General features: G+C 40.5%; 1 long non-coding RNA gene across 1 annotated transcript in view; it reads right to left on the bottom strand.

The window, feature by feature from the left end:
* LOC108491166 overlaps nucleotides 1-19,156 on the bottom strand; it is a 71,855-nt gene that overhangs the window by 4,252 nt on the left and 48,447 nt on the right. The window contains exon 3 of the long non-coding RNA XR_001872587.2: nucleotides 15,730-15,856. This is a non-coding gene — a long non-coding RNA (uncharacterized LOC108491166). The remainder of the gene's footprint in view (nucleotides 1-15,729; nucleotides 15,857-19,156) is intronic.

The raw sequence follows: 19,156 nt of genomic DNA, 5'->3' as shown, positions 1-19,156 counted from the left end.
CTTCTTTCTTTTTCTTTTCTCTCTCTACTTCTGAAAAAGCAGCCTTCTACAACCTTCATTTATAATTAGAAACCTTACAGTAGCAGTGAAGCATCAGAGCATAAATCAAACCATGAGTTTGCACAGTATTTCTCAGTGTATAATATTTTTCAATAATCACAGTAAAAGGAAAGTACAAAGTTCAATGATTAACCTTTTCTTAATATAGCCAAGCAATGTCTTCACTGTTTTCTTTATAGCCTTGTGGTTTCTATTTTACCATAGAAGTGTAAGACAGCCTGTCTCCATTTGCCTTTTAATTCTTTGAATTTAATATTTACAGGTAGACGTGTATATTTGAGAAAATTATTTTTCTCATGGGAATGGGAATAACCAACTCTTTTTATTTATTGTCTAACCAATATTCCAATTTATCTTTTTCCTCTCCCTTCTGCCATTTCTTCCTGAGCGTTCTGTATTCTTTGAGTCATATGATTATTTTCTCTATTTCAATATCCTTTATTATTTTCTTGCCATTTATCTTTAAGGGCTTTTTGAATCACTTTTAGTCTTTGTAAAAGAACAGGCAATTTTTCTTCAGAGGTCATGCACCACCAGCTTTTTACTGACTTAGCTAATCTTTCTATCTAAGAGGGAGCTTCCCTAAGCCAAATAGTTTTTTCTTATACCAAACTTTAGTCTCAATCGTTTCTCACTTAGGGTTAAAGTCATAAACTCCTGTAAAAGGCAGCAGGGCATCTATTGCATGCTATCTTTTCCTGTTGGGGGAAACCAAGCCTCATTATTAATCACAAATGCAGGTCCAAATGAGTTCATAGTCATAGGAGGAAGTCGTCTATCTTATTACTTTCATTTTGTTTCAGTAACATAATAATTCTGCTAAAGGCAGATGTTTACCTGGTTTAGTTTCCCATTCCATCATCAGAGTTGGTTATCAGAATACTTAAAGAAGAGAAGGTTATACAAATTACAAAACCAGGAGTAGCTGGGGAAGGGATATCCACCAAAAGAGCAGTGGTCATTGGCTTTCAGCTAGAGCTTTGTCAAACAGCACTCTTGCCAAGAACCACAGAACTCTTGGAGCCAGCACTTGCTCTTAGTTTTGTGACCTTGTGTACTTTTGAAATAAAACAAAGAAAGCAGTTCTAAAAAAAAAAATTAAAAATGAACCTACCATATGACCTGGTTATACCACTTCTTGGCATATACCCAAAGGACTCATCCTATTATAGAGACACTTGTACAACCATGTTTGTTGCTGCTCTTTTCACAATAGCTAAGAGATGGAAACAACCTGAGTGTCCCTCAACTGATGAGTGGTTAACAAAAATGTGGTATATTTACACAATGGAGTGCTATTCAGTAGTAAAGAAAGATTAAATAATGAAATTTTCAGGTATATGGATGGATCTAGAAACTGTTATACTAAGTGAAGTAACACAGACTTAGAAAAACAAATGACATATGTTCTCCCTCCTCTGTGGCTCCTAGCACCAAATCCTTTTAAATTCCAGGTCTTTTTAATAAGATGATGCTATACAGCAGTCCCTTTTGCTTGAAATAACTACCATCATCATGACTTCTGCTGAGCCTGATTGCTAAACACAGTCACAATTAGGCTTGTTGACGGTTGTGCCAAGCAGGGTCACCGGACCCTCACCTGAGTACCCAGCCACTCTTCCCAGCCAACTGGTCCAGCCTTGGAAGATGAAAGAAAAATGAGGAAGAACCCAATAGAGGGATGCTTTTCAAAGTCCTTGCAAAGAAACTCTAATGGACTCTCTTATGAACATTTGCAAATTGTCCTGTTCTGACTTTTTTCTAGTTCCCTGTCTAGAATTTGTAGTGCTAATTACTCTGGCCTTTACTTCTACACATCTCCCATTCATGATTCAAGGACTTTCTTCTCCCCTTAGAGTCAAGAGTTATGCAATTCGTGAGTCTTTTAGGTAGACCCACTGAAGGGGTACTCCACTTGCCTCACCCTGCATCCCTATTCAGCATAAAAGAAGCCAGAGCACTCTGCGTCCCTATTCCCTATTGGCAATTTGGGTAACCCCTTCAGAGGATGGTGTGATAAGAATAGGAGGTAGGAATTGACTAGGCAGTTAGGGTAAAAAGACCCCAAAGAAATGTAGCCAGTTGCATGGCTAAAAGTCAAAATGTCATTGGGCCTGTTAGCAGCACACTGTTCCAAGGGCAAAAATGTTGAAAGCATTTGGGAGATTGTATCTAATCCTTAAAAGATTTTAGGGTTACCTCTTCAGAGGAGGAGTGCTGGAGGGGGAAGTGGGATTGGATTTGATTAAAATATCTTATATGCATGTGTGAAATTCTCAATAAAGTTTTGGTACTAAGCTCCTAGTGCAGGGTGATGAAATGATTCCCTAGTGAGAATTAGAAAAAGAAGAAGAAGAAGAAGAAGAAGAAGAAGAAGAAGAAGAAGAAGGGAGAAATCAAAGTGCATTGATTTGAAAGCTTTATCTCTATTGACTAGTCTTCATAGTGCTGGAAGGTACTTTGTATGCTATCATAGAGAAAACCGATCATCAACTTTACCTGGATGTGAATCCTGTGAGTTATAACAAAACTGGTCTGGCAAGGTATGTGCAACAGTGATACAAATATTTTGGGAGTTAACAATCACTTTCTAAGTGGACTTAAGGTGTCCCTCATAAGGTAGAGCCCATATCTGGAATGGATATGAGGCTTAGGGTTCATAGGAGAGGGCCTATTACTATTATTCTGCTAAATATATATTATTAAATTTACTCCAAATGACTAATTGTTACACCAGTAGACTAATGCATCTTTCATTTGTCAGTAATGAAGCTTCTGTATGCAGCGCATGGTGAATCATACAAAGACCCACAACTGACTGATGTGCAGATAATTAGACTGCATAGTACCTATCCCCAAGTAGACACCTATATCGAAATTCTGCCTCCGAACCCACAGGGATCATTGCAGAATAGCAAACAGAAATATTTTAAGAGTCACAGATGGTGGAATACAAAGAAATAGAGATTTATAGATAATTGGGAAGTAAGTAATGAAATCACAGCATTGGTGACCGCATGTACAAGTCCCACATAAGTTCAAGAGAGGCAAAATCACAGAATAGACATGGGGAGGTTGGTAAGAAACACCAATGATACTTGAGGAAGTATTGGCCACCACAGGCTTCAGGGAGAGGGAGAAAGTTTCTCTTTCATTGATGGGATTCTTTGCAGGTTGACCAGGAGCCAATGAATCTCTCTCTCTCTCTCTCTCTCTCTCTCTCTCTCTCTCTCTCTCTCTCTCTCTCTCTCTCTGTATATATATATGGATAGAGAAAGAGAGGGAGAGACAGAGAAAGCATGAAATTGGGTAGGGGTAGTAATCGGGGTACAGATAGGGGAGTGTATCTAAATACAATCAACATATACTATATGAAATATTTTTTAATTAATAAAAATGAAAATTAATTGAACCCACATAATATTGAGCACATGAAAACAAAATTTACTATATTGTGAAAAGATACATTGGTTGCCTGCATGAAATGATTAATACAATGGTTATATATATATATATATATTTGCCTTTTTTTGAAGCAGAGTCTCCCCGTAGCCCTAACTGTCCTGGAACTCACTATGTAGACCAGGCTGGCCTTGAACTCACAGAGATCCACCTGCCCCTGCCTCCCAAGTGTTGGGATTAAAGGCGTGTGCCACCATACCTGGATATATTTTTAAAAAATTAATTTATTTATTACTTTTATTTTATGTATATGAGTGTATTCCTTGCATGTATGTGAGTGCACCCATTTTGTGCAATGCCACAAAGGTCAAAAGAGAGCTTCAAATTCCCCTGAAACTGCAGTTAAGGATGGTTCATAGCCACCATGTGGGTGCTGGGAATTGAACCCAGGTCCTCTGCAAAAACAGTCAGTGCTCTTAACTGCAAAGCCATCTCTCCAGCAGCAAGATTATATATTTTATTGATTGAGTGTGTGTGTGTGTGTGTGTGTATTTCATACAGAACATCTCAAACAATCTTATTCATCTTTAAACCCGGTTTTCAAATGGCACCTTCTCATAGCCCCCCCCCCCCACTGGAACGCATATACTCTGTCATCCCTGTTACTGTCCACTGTCTTGTCAGTGCCCTCAGCCATTCCCCAGTGCAAGGCCATCCACTGAGTTTAATCAGCCTATGTCGAGTCCCTTGTTTTAGGAAGATCAGGTCCAGCAGCTGATCTAGCAGCAATCAGTTGTCAACAGTCCTTTAGAATGGAGTCTGTTGTTCATTTTCCCAGTTCTATGCTGGGTGTCCTGGTTTGTTCTTCATTTCTATGACAAAACACTCTGACCAATACCAACTTGGGGAGGAAAGGATTTTTTTTTTTTTTACATCTCCCAGGTCGCAGTTCATCAGGGAGCTCAAGGTAGGAACTCAGGGCAGGAACCGGAGGCAGGAGCTGGAGCACAGGACATGGAGGAACGCTGCTTACTGGCTTGCTCCCTTGGCCACTGCTCAGCCTGCTTTCTTATGCAATACAGGGCCACCTGCCCATGGGTGGCACCACCCACAGTGGGCTGGGCCCTCCCACATCACTCATCAAGAAGATACCCTTCAGACATGGCCACAGGCCAGTCCAATGGAGGCAATTTCCCGATTGAGGCTCCCTCAACCCAGGTGTGTCAAGTTGACACTAAAGCTATCCAGCACACTGGGTTACTGTCTTCTCTATACTGGGACTTCTGTATGCTGACATCTTTGCCATAGAATCATATGAGCAGGTTCCCAGGAGCTCCTAGGACCTTGTTTCCATATGGTAATGCCCATCCTTCCTGGCTCTTACAATCTCTGCACCATCTTCCGAGATGGTCCCTGAACCTTGGGTGGATGAAGTTTAATAAAGGGGACCTGTCCAAGGACCATTATTTAGAAGACTCTTGATCTCTACACTTTGGCTGTTTGTGGCCTTCTCTGTTATTGGCCCACTGCTGCACAAAATAGCTTCATCACTGAGAACTGATTCCTTAGTGTCTGCTTCTTTATCCCTGTTCTATGTTCCATGAGCCTTGGGTGTACAGCTTACATTGCAGATGTTTCCCTTCAGCCTGGGCAATCAATAGGCAATGTCCATGTGTGACAAGTTGAGGTACTTGGTATTAGTCTGACTGCTGCAAAATGAACTTCTTTGATGAGTGGTGACTGGGATATTTGTCTGTAAATATAAGGATACGTATTTTACACATAGGAAGAAATCACATTAGTGTAGCAATATGAGAGGTTTGGGGTTTTCTCTAAGACCTATGACCATGCTGGCCATGTGTATTAGGTTATGTTACAGTACCACACTTGAGTTTCCTCCCTTTGAGTGGGCTTTTAGTCAAATTAGGTAGCTGTTGGTTGCCCCCAAGAAAAAAGTGCCACTACTGTGCCAATGGAGTATGCTGTGCTGGCCACTGATACGGTTATTTGGTCTTTAAGATGGTGCTGGATCATCTGTTGATGTGTTCCCTTGGTACTTTCATAGGGTTCTCCAAAGCTATGAGAGCTCACCTTCAGGATAAGTGACTTCCAGGTCATTTGCAGCTCTATTTCTTCAAATCCTGTGTCTAACATATGTTCTCTCTTCAGCAATATGGTATTAGGTTCAAGTTCTGGGAGGCTATCAAGGGCTGTGGCAATAGACTGAGTAAATTTGGGAGCCTCTTGTACCACCCTGGCCAACAACTCAAAGGAAGGTGTCTCCTGTCTGGCACTGTTTCTTGTTTTGTAGCCTTTAGCTGTACACATGGATTTTTAAAGAAATATACTGATCAATTTAATCTTTGGCTATATTTTCTTTTTTGGGTGTTTAAGACCATAGAGTTGGCCTGAATAAACCAATTTATTTTTATTCTTAAGGTCATTTAAGGATCTGTTTCTCAGGGGTCACATGGGCTTGGGAGGAGACCCAGGCTCCTTTCTTTTACCAGTTCCATCTATGTGAAGATAAGTCAAAGGTCTTACTTGACTATGGCTGGCCTCACTTGGAAGCATGGAGGAAATATTTCCTCTGTGTTGACCCTCCTCTTTGCAGACTGGACACTGTTTCAAATCCATCTGGTAGGGTTTCCATGGCCTCTCCAAACAAGAGGACAGGAGACTCACCACAGTTACAGGACATTTTGAGAGATGTTCCAGAATCCCCTGGAATGTAGTCGACCATGGAGGGGAAGGAGGAAAAACTGTCCTTTAAGTCCCTCTCACCAGATTAACATAGGATTCAAAGTATGGCTCTTAAACACCCAAGGTTAGTTCCACCAGTCTGATACTTGTAATTACCATGTGCTATGTAGATAAAGCCTGGGCAAAAATGAAACATTCTCAGATAAATCTTGACTAGCCATATATTTTGTTTCTTGAACTAGTTGTATGTACAATTTGTCAGTAGGTTGTTGGACTAATATGGTTCCCTCTGGCTTTTTAAAATTAGCTATGTATTATTTATCTCTCTCACTGTCTAACATGTGTGGGAAGCGAGCACAGCTGAGCCAGCCAGATGGCGCCCTGGCTGGCTGCCAAACCTCGTGCTGTTTACTCCAACTCTTGGCTGATTGCCAAGGCTCGTGATTCCCGCTTGTTTACTCCAAAGTATGGGGAGGCCAAACAGGTGCTGCCAGCCTGATGATCTTGCTACGTGCCTAATGAGCTACACTCTGCCTGGCCGCTGCACGTGTGTGAACCCTGATTGGTACCGGCTGGGGGGAGGGCTGTTGGAAACGCTATATAAAGAGCTGAAGTGTGTAATTGAAAGAGAGACAGCATCCAAGGGAAGAGAATATGAGAGAGAATAAGAGAGAATAAAGGAAGAAAGAGAAACAGAAGCTTGAACCTCACCTTGGTGTCTGTGTCGTCTTTCCTGGACTCTGCTGGACAGAGTCCCGGCTCGCGACAAACATGTCCGCCACAGTTTCCCATTTAAAGTGTCCCCATTTTCCCCATTTCTCCCTTGATAATACCCTTCTCCTATGGTCCCTCCTCTCTTGAGCAGACCTAAATTCAATAAAGGAAGGCTTGAATCTCACACAAGAATCAGATACTATAAAAGAAATCCACAGGTCAAAGTCACAGTGAAAAAATAATATGAAAAACCCAAATGCTATATCCCTACCAAGTAGCAAAGGTCCTGTAGAGGAGTACACTGAGAACCCCCTAGAGATAACACAGGTCATGGAATTCAAAAGAACAATTATACACATGTTAAAAGAATTCAGTGAATTTACAGAACACACACACACACACACACACACACACAAGACATCAAAGAAAAGAAAGAAGATGGGAATAAACTTCTGAATAAATTCAGAAAAGAGTTAGAAATATTGAAGAATACTCAGCCTGAAATGAAGATGGAAGTGAAAAACTCAATAAGCCAATTAGAAAGGACAGGAGAAATCCTCACCAATAGGATGAATGAAATGGAAAACAGAGTATCAAGATTAGACGATAAAGTGGATGGATTAGACCACTTCAGCAAAGATTATGAAAAATTTAAGAAAACACAGAATGAAATACGAAGGAATTGCATGAGACCATAAAAAGACCAAACTTATTCATCACAGGCATAGAGGAAGGAGAAGAATCTCAGGATAATGGCATGGACCAAATCTTCACAGGATTGTAGAAGAAAATTTCCCAAAATTAAAGAAAGACAGGCATATACAAATACAAGAAGCACACAGAACACCAAATAAGTGGAACCAAAAAAGAAACTCTGCACAGCACATCATAGTAGAAATATTAAACATAAAGAACAAAGAAAGAACACTGAAAGCTGCAAAAGAAAAACAGTAAGTCACGTATAAAGGAAAACCTATCAGAATTATAGCTGATCTTTCAGTTCAAACTATGAAAGCCAGGAGAGCCTGGACCAAAGTATTCCCAGTTCTAAATGACCACAGATGCCAAACCAGATTACTTTAACCAGCCAAAATATATATTACAGTCAAACGGGAAAGAAACGTCTTCCATGACCTAAATAGGCTGAAAGAATTCATGTCCACATTCACAGAGAGAGAGTTCTTGAAGCAATACAAATGAGCTGAAGAAAGGAGTGACTATACCTAAAGGGTAACAGAAAGAAACTTAACGAAGATATAACAGTGGAAAAATGTAGTTACACCAAGAATGCGAACAGAAATCAAATCAAGAGGACTCAATACACATCTTACTTTCATAACTTTAAATATCAAAGGACTGAACTCCCCAGTCAAAACACACAGACTACTTGAATGGATAAAGAAATAGAAAGAAATGTAAGAAAACCATCTCACTTTCAAGGACGAGCACTACCATAAAGTTGAAAGGATGGAAAAAATATTCAAAGCAAATGGTGCTCAGCAAAATACAGGCATTCCAACTGTAATGTCTGACAAAATAGACTTAAACTAAAACTAATCAGAAGAGATAAAGAGGGTCACTTCATTCTCATCAAGGAGACACTTGAACAAGAAGATATTACAATCATGAACATATGTTCACCAAACTCTGGTGCAACCAACTTCAGAAAAACAGTACTACAGGACATTAAGACCCAGATTAACCCCAACTCATTAATAGTAGGGGTGTTCAGTATGCTATTGTCTCGATTAGATAGGTCAACAGGACAGAGAATTAAAAGAGAGACATCTGAATTAAACAATACCATACATCAAATGGACCTAATAGACATCTACAGAATATTCTACCAAAGCACCAAAGAATACACTTTCTATTCAGAGCCCCATGGAACTTTATCCAAAATTGACCACATACTGGGGCAGAAATCAAGCCTCAACAAATACAAAAAGATTGAAATAATCCCATGCTTTCTATCAGACCACAATGCAATAAAGCTTAAAATCAACACAGGAAGAAACTCTGCTAACTGCATGAACACATGGAGATTAAACACACTCCTGAATCATGAATAGGTCAAAGAAGAAATTAAGAAAAAAATAAAATAGTTCATGGAACTAAATGAAAAGGACAATACAACACAACAAAACATCTGGGACACGTTGAAAGCAGTCCTTAGAGGGAAGTTTATAGCTCTAAGTGCCTATCTTTTTAAAAATCAGAAAGAACACAAATAAATGATTTACCATTCCAACTCAAGATACTTGCATAGCAACAGCAAATGAAACCCAAATCCAGCAGAGAAGAAAAAATAACAAAAATCAGGGCAGAAATTAATGAAATAGAAACAAAGAAAACAATACAAAGAATCAACAAATCCAAAAGATGTTTCTTTGAAAAGATAAACAAGATTGACAAATGCTTAGCATAGTTAACTAAAAAAAAAAAAAAGAAAAGAAAAAAAAGAAAGAGCACCTTCAAATCAACAAAATCAGAGATGAAAGGGGAAGCTTCAGAAAAGACATCAAAAAGATCCAGAACACATTGTAAGGGAATATTTTAAAAACATATACACTACTAAATTTGAAAACCTAAATGAAATGGTCAGGTATCTAAAAGCATGGGAATCACTAAAACTAACCAAAAAGATATCAACAGCATAATTAAAGCCATATACAAACAGACCCATAACACATAAAGAAATTGAAACTGTAATATGATACCTCCCACTAAAAAGATGGATTTACAGCAGATGTCTATAAGACATTTAAAGAAGATCTATATCCAATACTACTTAATTTGTTCAAAAAGATAGAAATGGAGGGAGAATTTCCAAATTCCTTCTATGAAGTCAGCATCACTCTAATACCAAAACTAGGTAAAGATACAACCAAAAAAGAAAGCTATAGACCCATATCCTTAATGAACATAAATGCTAAAATCCTCAACAAAATAATTGCAAACCACATATACACACACATCCAAAAGATCATCTACCATCGTCATATTCCAGAGATGCAGGGATGGATCAATATATGTAAGTCAAAAAACTTCATAAATCATATAAATGGACTCAAAGACAAGAACCACATGGTCATCTCAATAGATGCAGAGAATAGTCGCAGAGGGATTTGGACTGGAGGTGACATATCTCAACATAATTAAAGCTATATACAGAAAACCCACAGCCAACATCATTCTAACTGGAGAAAAACTGGATGCATTCCCATTAAAATCAGAAACCAGACAAGACTGTCCACTATCTCCACTCCTTTTTAACATAGTGCTTGAAACTCTTGCAAGAGCAGTAAGACAAGAGAAGGAAATTAAAGGAGCAATAATTGGAAAAGAAGAGATCAAATTATCCCTTTTTGCAGGTGATATGATATTATATCTGAGATGCCAAAAATTCTACCAGAAAACTCCTAGAAATGATTAAGACTTTCAGTAAAGTGGCAGGTTAAAAGTTAATCCACAGGAGTCTGTAGCCTTTCTATATGCCAATAACAAGGAATCAGAGAAAGAGTACATGGAAACTTTTCACAATAGCCTCAAAAAAAAAAAAAAAAAAAAAAAAACTTGGAATAAACCTGACCAAAGACATTAAAGACCCCTACAATGAAAAATTTAAATCTTAAAAAAAAAAAAGATATTGAGGAAGACACCAGAAAATGGAAGGACCTCCCATGCTCATGGATTGGAATAATTAATACTGTGAAAATGACCATCCTATCAAAAGCCATTTACAGATTCAATGGGATGCCAATCAAAATCCCCATGACATTCTTCACAGAATTAGAAAAATATCATCCTAAGATTCATATGGAAGCACAAAAGACCTCGAATAGCCAAAGCAACCCTGAGCACTAAGATCAATACCGGGGGATTACTATAACAGATTTTGAACCATATTACAGAGATACAGTCATAGAAAACAACATGGTACTGACACAGAAATAGACCCATAGATCAATGGAACAAAATTGAAGACCCAAATATGACTACACGCAATTTTAGTTACCTGATATTTGACAAAGGGGCCAAGAATATTCACTGGAGGAAAGATAGAATTTTCAGCAAATGGTGCTGGCAAAACTGGATCTCCACCTGTAGAAGAATGAAACTAAACCTCTGTCTTTCACCTTGCACAAAGTCAGCTCCAAATGGACCAAAGACCTCAATGTAAAACCTGAAACTTGAAACTGTTAGAAGAAAACATTGGCAATAACCTACAAGATATAGGTGTAAGAAAGGACTTTCACAATCAGACATCAATTGATCAGGAAATAAGGTCTAGAATCAACAACTGGGACCTAATTATACTAAAAAGCTTCTGTACATCAAAAGAAGCAAGCAACGAAAAGAATAGAAAACCAACAGGGTGGGAGAAAATCTTCATCAGTGACACTTCTGATAGAAGTTTATGATGCAGAATATATAAAGAATCCAAAAATCAAAGAATCAAGAAAGGAAGTAATGCAATTAAAAGATGAGCTAAGGACCTCAACAGAGAATTTTCAAAAGAAGAAATAAAGATGGCTAAGAACATCTTAAAAGGTGTTCAACATCATTAGTAATTAGGAAAATTCAAGTTGAAAACACTTTAAGATTTCATCTTACCTCAGTCAGATAGGCTAAGATCAAGAGAGCAAATGATACTGTATGTTGGAGAGGATGTGGGGAAAGGGGAACACTCATCCACTCCTTGTGGGATTGCAAACTTGTTCAATCTCTATGGAAAGCCATGTGGAGAACTCTTAAAAAACAAAAAATGAACCTACCATTGACCCAGTCATACCACTCCTTGGCATATACCCTAAAGAACTCATCCTATCGCAGAGACACTTGTACATCCATGTTTACTGCTGCTCTTTTCACAATAGCTAAGAGATGGAAGCAACTTAAGTGTCTCTCAAATGATGAGTGGATAATGAAAATGTGGTTCATTTATACAATGGAGTTTTACTCAGCAGTAAAGAAAGATGAAATCATAAACTTTTCAGGTAAATGACTGGAACTAGAAACTGTTATGCTAAGTGAAGTAATGCAGACTCAGAAAAACAAATGTCGTATGTTCTCCTCTAGGGATCCTAGCATCAAATCCTTACAAGTGAGTGTGTATCCAGACATAACTGCAGGAACCAGGGTGTTGAAAAGTAACCAGGGAGGTAAAGGAAAAGAAAGAACCTGAGAGAAAAGAACAGTAGGAAACAAGGGTTAATAAGGGAGATATGGATAAAAATGGGGTTATTTAAGTGGGAGGGGTGAGGGAGGGTTATATAAGGAATCTTGGGGATAAAGGGAAATAATGGTAATATTTTTAAAAGAAAAACACTGAATATATTGAATCTTCTACTATAGGCACTCAGAAGTGGCACATGAGATAAAATATGGTTTGTAAAATTATGTCAGTGGTAAACTTTAAAAATATACCTATAAAAATCTGGGAATGGTGGAACAGACCTATAATCCCAGCACTAGGGAGTCAAAGGCAGGCAGATTTCCATAAGTTCAAGGCCAGGGTGGTCTACAGGTCTACATAGCAAGTTCTAGGCCAGCTTGGGCTACAGAGAGACCCTGTCTCAAAAAGATTTAAAAAAAAAAAAAGAAAAGAAAAAAAAACCTATAAGCATTCCGAAATTCCTCATAGGAACAATATAGGAAATAATGTGGAGCCACCCACTTTCTCAAAGCATGCTGAGTGGCTGAATGGCAGAAACAGAGAGATGGGTCAAGTATTGAATGGCAGGAGTCATGCAGGATGTTAACAGTGTCCTGTGCGTTCTTTATCTTTTTTTTTTTTTCTGGTCTCTTTGAGATGGGCTCTCTTTGTAGCCCCATCTGGCCTGGAACCATCTACATAGGTAGACCAGGCTCTCCTCGATTTCACATAGATCGTTCCCTAGTGCTGGAAATAAAGGCATGCACCAACACAGCTGTAAATTTCTACTCTTAACAATCACTCACAATGAATAACTGAATAGCCTTTAAAAACTCATTGGTTGGTAACAATATCAGTGTAATCAACTATATGGAAAATTCTCTAAGAAAATTATAAAAAATATAGTTCTTTTTAAGTTAAAAGGAAAAAGACCTGTTCAATTAAAAGAAAACTCTGTGACTTTACTATTCCACTTGAGTGCCTGAAATGGTTGAACACATTTGAACAAACGCTTTTTCCTCCCCTTTGGCAAACACTATTTCTTTTACAGGGTGAATATGAGGAAAGAAGACAATATATTGAATGACATCTTTAGAACTCTCATTACTGAGTCACTGAGTGACAGGACTGATTGATTCAGCAACATAAAGAAAGACAAGAGGGGCCTGCAAACATGGTTCAGTGGTTCAGAGCACTGGCTGCTCTTGCAGAGTACCCAGGTTCGGTTCCCGACACCCATGTGGTGGGTAAAAATTGTCCTTAACTGAAGTTCCAGTTCCAGTAGATTTGATACCCTCTTTTGACCTCCATGGGCAGTTCAGGACACGGGTGCACTTACGTATATGCAAGTAATATCCTCATATACTGTTCTAGTTTGTTTCTCCATTGGTATGACAAAATACTATGACCAATACCAACTTGGGGAGGAAGGGTTTATTTAGATAACATCTCCCAGGTCACAGTTCATCAGGGAATCAGGGCAGGAACCTGGAGGTAGGAGCTGGAGCATAGGCCATAGAAGAATGCTGCTTACTGGCTTCCTCCCCTGGCCCCTGCTCAATCTGCTTTCTTATACAACATAGGTCCACCTGTCCAGGGATGCCAGCACCCAGAAGGGGCTGGACCCTCCCATGCCACTCCACTCAATAATCAAGAAGATGCCTACGGACATGGTCACAGGCAAGTCCAATGGAGGAAATTCCCCAGTTGAGGATCCCCAACCCAGATATGTCAAGTTGACACTAAAACTATCCAGCACAACTGATCCCTTGTCAACCTGACACACAAATACATCACTACTAAACCAAAACCTTTTGATTTCTTGTCCAAAGATATGATGCTAACATAAATATCACAATGTAAGACAGTAAAAACTTTAGGGTGTCAAGTCTCAGATGCTCTCTGTGATCCCTTCAGGCTTTCAAACCAGAACCATACAGAAGCCTCTTACACATTACCAAGTCCAGCTTCCAGCTTGAGATGAAGTCTCATACACCCTCTGGATCACAGTTCCCATGCTGACCATGAAGAAATACTTTCCAGAAGATTTTGGCAAAGTTATACTGGTCTCTTTTTAATTACAGCTGATTTTCCAGCCCCAGCTAACCAGCATCAATTGTCCCCATAAAGCAAAGGTTTAACTTCAGTCTCTTAATCACAGCTGATTCTTCAGTTCCAGCTGAACAGAAACCAAAGGTTCTCAATTCAAGAGATCACACAAACAGCCCTTGTAGTCTCTGCTTCACAAGCCAGGTCTTCATTGTTCACAACTCTTTCTGCATAACTGTTCCAAGCTCTACAGCAACAAACTCTAATCACTCAATGGCTTTTCCAGCCCACAGTTCTGAATGCTTCCACAATCCTCCTAAAAACACCAAGGTCAGGACTGTCACAGCAATGTCTCACTCTCTGGTACCAATTTTACTTATTTCTCCATTTCTGTGACAAAATACTTTGACGAATATCAACTTGGGGAAAAACGTTTTATTTTATCTTAGTTCTTCTGGGTCACAGTTCATCAAGGAGCCCAAGGTAGGAACTCAGCACAGAACTTGGAGGTAGGAGCTGGAGCATGGGCCATAGAGGAATGCTGCTTACTGCCTGGCTCATGTGGCCTCTGCTCAACCCGCATTCATTTTTTTTTTTTTGGTCAGGGTCTCCCCATAACCCTAGCTGTCCTGGAACTCACTATGTAGACCAGACTGGCCCTGAACTCACAGAGATCTGCCTGCCTCTGCCTCCCGAGTGCTGGGATTAAAGGCATGCACCACCACGCCCGGCAACCAGCATTCATATACAACATAGGCCCACCTGCCCAGGGATGGCAGCACCCAGAATGGGGTAGACTCTTCCACATCACTCAATAATCAAGAAGATGTCCTACAGAAAAGGCCACAGCCCAGTCAAATAGAGGAAATTCCCCAATTGAGGCTCCCTCAACCTAGCCTGTCAACTTTACACTAAAGCTATCCAGCACATACATATAACCTAAAAATGAATAAATAAAAAAGAATTTAAAAAAGAGTCTTGGGGCAAGATTATGAGTTCTCAAACCTAACTATATAAAATCTTCTACAGGAAGAACATAGTCACAAACCGAGAGTAGCAAATACCTGAGGAAAGGTTAGGTTACCTCCAAAATTTTCCATCACCCTCACGTTACATTTCTCAATGTGAAAAGAATCTCTAGATAATAATAATTGACACTTTGATTATAATGACTTATTTATTTTGTGAAAAGAGCTATGAATTTGTTATGTGCATCGTGATGATTGAAGAGAACACACACATGACTCATGCTATGTAGTTAACATGCACACTCCTTCACAATATTAGCATTCTTTGATTAGAGCATGTTACATCCATTCTCTTGTTATTTTCCAAGGAAAATGTATAGTGACAACTAAGGTAAACTTTCTCTCTCTCTCTTTTTTTTCCAGTCTTTTTGACACAGGGTTTCCCTGTAGCCCCAGCTGTCCTGGAACTTACTAGGTAGTTTCTGAAAAAGCATAACCCCTCCCAAAAGACAAACATGAGAACAGACAAATTTACATTACAGTGTTCTTTTCTCCTCTGAGAATTTCACTTTATGAGATGTGAGACTCATTCACACAGTTAACACACACAGACATAGGAGTTCCCCAAGGAACTCTGCGTATGAGCAAGAAATTCTGTAAGAAAAATATTCTCACCAACAAAAACAAGATAGCTGTAATTCTCCAGCGTCAGGTCTCTGTGAAAAGCCTCCTGAGCAGGATCTAGAAATTCCCTCTCCTCCTGTCAGAAGTCCACAGCCACATCACTGAATGTCAACACAGCCTGAAATGAAGAATAACAGTTTGACCACATGTCCACAGGCAAATTGCTTTCCTTGAATCAAGGAAACCAAAGAGAGTGGGAGGCATTCTCTGATGTAGGGAGTGAGCGATCATAACTATTCTGAAGATGTTTTTTGACACTGTCATAGTTTCTAACACCTTTTCTAACTGTGGAAATACCAGGGCAGGATACCCTAGTATTCAACACGCATACTATGTTTTTGTTTTGTTTTGTTTTGTTTTTTCGTTTTCTTCAGACAGGGTCTTTCTGTAGCCTCAGCTGGCCTGGAACTCACCAAGTAGAGCTGGCTGGCCTTGAACTCACAGAAATCTACCTGCCTGTGCCTCCAGTGTGCTGGGATGTAAGGCGTGTGTCCCCATGCTGGGCTCATACCATGTTTTTATGGACCATAGGATCGAAAATTTTTGAGACTTTAACATAATAATACTCATTTTAATGTTGGATTTATATCATGTTATATATTTCAGATGGAACATTAACGGCGAATTGAAAGTTTATTTCATAAGTGTTAATACCTGCAACTAAAACTGTGGATGTCTGCGAAAATCTATCTTCTGATTCAACACAATCTAGAATCATTCCTTGTGTGACTAATTCGAACAAGCTTTCTAGGGATGGCATGTCCCCATCTCCACATGCCACACAGACACAGAAAAGTAAAACAAGCCAGTCAGAATGCACGGATGAATTTGCACTGGAAGGGCTTTGTTTTGTCCACAACAGCACGGGGAGGAACAATTGAAGTAATTCCTGTACACTGGAGATCACTCCTCCATATTTGCACATTAATTTAAATAGTGTACATAACTATTTTTAAGAGAATATTTTGAAAACCATAAAATTGCTGATAAAAATCAGGATTTGTCTTAATTCATATGATCTTAAATTTTCCTGAATGTAAAAACCTTTAATAATCTAAATGTAAGAGGATGCACAGGAAAACGAACCCAAATATCTGCAACCGAATTTTGTGACCTCCTATCCTTGCCGCAGAGTACGGATAAACAGTGTTTAAAGCCCTGGTGAGTGATAGGGCTCAGATCTAGGCGACCCCAGCTCCAGAAACCATGAGGCGCCTAAGAGGAGCTGTCAACCAACTCCCAGACACCTGCAAGTTAAAAAAAGCAGCTCCAGGGAAGTTAATGACCAATGTATTGTGATCACCAGAGCGTGCCCCACTGGCTGACAAATAGCTTTCCCAAGCCCTTAGCTGCAATTAAGTCCTTGAACTCTGTAATTGTAGAAAAACGTGTTTTACAGTAGATATTTTCCCCAATATGCTTCACCAGGTACAGACCCCACACCCTCCATTGAGCAAGCAGGCCCCAAAACAGTCCCAAACAGCACAAAAATATTCTCTTTTGCCTCATTCTTTCCCTTTATAAGCTACCCCTCTGCAGCCATTAAGCTTCTGGTTCTTCCTCACACCGGAATTGAGGACCAGCCCTGCCACAGCTAATTAAACTCTTCCTTTGCCAGAGTCCTCTTTGTTTCTGTCTCAGGGCGATCCTGACCCCTGCCACCTTTTTATCTAACAGTGAGTTTTGTGGACCTGCCTCTGCCCCCCGTCCGCAACTCTGACTGCAGTGTAATGGCCCACTCCAATCACGTGACCAGGAGTCTTCTCTGGTTCCATCCACACTTTCCTCCACCCTGAGGGTCCCTCCCGGACTCACCCCTCATCCACTCTGCACCAACTGCTCTGTGTGGTTCCTGTGACTTAGGTTTTGCATCCCGCCGAGACCCGGTCCAGTTCTACACCACTCTGCTCCCTGAGTGGAGTGTTTCCTAGGTCTCCCTGGAGTTTTCTAGGCCCCAAAGCCCCCAAGGTCCTGTCAGACGGTGGCTAATCTCCACCTCTGCTCTGGTCCCACCCACTCCACCTAAGGTTCTGGGGGCCTCAAACTTCCGACTCCGCCCAAGCCACACCCTTTCCCAAATCACTCTGAATTTGCTCCACCTCCGTTCTTTGAGTCACTCCTCTGACCCAGGTTACAGTCCCTGACCCACTCAGACCCGCCACCCGTACACACCTTTAAATCCCAATCGAGTGGCTGCAGCTGTCATTCTAGGCCTGGACTTGGTACACAGGCTCTTTACATGGTTGTAGGCTTAGACCACAACTGGACCTAGTAGGATAACCTACCCCAACTCTGACTGCAGTGTAATGGCCCACTCCAATCACGTGACCAGGAGTCTTCTCTGGTTCCATCCACACTTTCCTCCACCCTGAGGGTCCCTCCCGGACTCACCCCTCATCCACTCTGCACCAACTGCTCTGTGTGGTTCCTGTGACTTAGGTTTTGCATCCCGCCGAGACCCGGTCCAGTTCTACACCACTCTGCTCCCTGAGTGGAGTGTTTCCTAGGTCTCCCTGGAGTTTTCTAGGCCCCAAAGCCCCCAAGGTCCTGTCAGACGGTGGCTAATCTCCACCTCTGCTCTGGTCCCACCCACTCCACCTAAGGTTCTGGGGGCCTCAAACTTCCGACTCCGCCCAAGCCACACCCTTTCCCAAATCACTCTGAATTTGCTCCACCTCCGTTCTTTGAGTCACTCCTCTGACCCAGGTTACAGTCCCTGACCCACTCAGACCCGCCACCCGTACACACCTTTAAATCCCAATCGAGTGGCTGCAGCTGTCATTCTAGGCCTGGACTTGGTACACAGGCTCTTCACATGGTTGTAGGCTTAGACCACAACTGGACCTAGTAGGATAACCTACCCTTCTACCTAGACCCCCAGCCTGGTTCTGCCCTCCTGAGACACCCCCAAAGAAACCCACCCTGAAGCCTCACCTTGGGATTCCATCCTGGGCTAAAAAATTCCAGGAAAAGACAACAAACAGGCTAAATTCAGATGCCCAGAGCCCATCCCCAAAACAGTAAAAATATGAAAAACCAAGAAAATATCCCCCCCCCCCAAGAAAAGCACAATTTCAAAGCAATGTTCACTAAGAGAGTAAATTGGTCTCTAAGGTACTGTTTTCAAAAAGAACACATAAATATGAACAAGGAATTCAAACCATATTGCTATGATAATTACCCTGAGACTACATGGACAGGGGATAAAAATCAAACCATGCTGAAAGAGTGGAGGAAGTTTACCCTTGGCTACATGCTGCCTAGCCTGTTCCAGAGATACTGAGGTACTGACCAGAAACACATTTTTCATAGGATTTCTCACATCAATCATTGGCAGTAATCTTCTGGTGGATTTCAGCCTTCTAGCACCAAAGTATAGGTGCCCCTTAGGTTATTATAGGAAATTTAAACAGTCAGC

Source organism: Nannospalax galili, unplaced genomic scaffold, assembly GCF_000622305.1.
Source record: "Nannospalax galili isolate Female #2095 unplaced genomic scaffold, S.galili_v1.0 scaffold1699, whole genome shotgun sequence".
In the NCBI taxonomy this organism is placed as follows: Eukaryota; Metazoa; Chordata; class Mammalia; order Rodentia; family Spalacidae; genus Nannospalax; species Nannospalax galili.
This window is presented reverse-complemented; position numbering and strand designations above follow the sequence as displayed.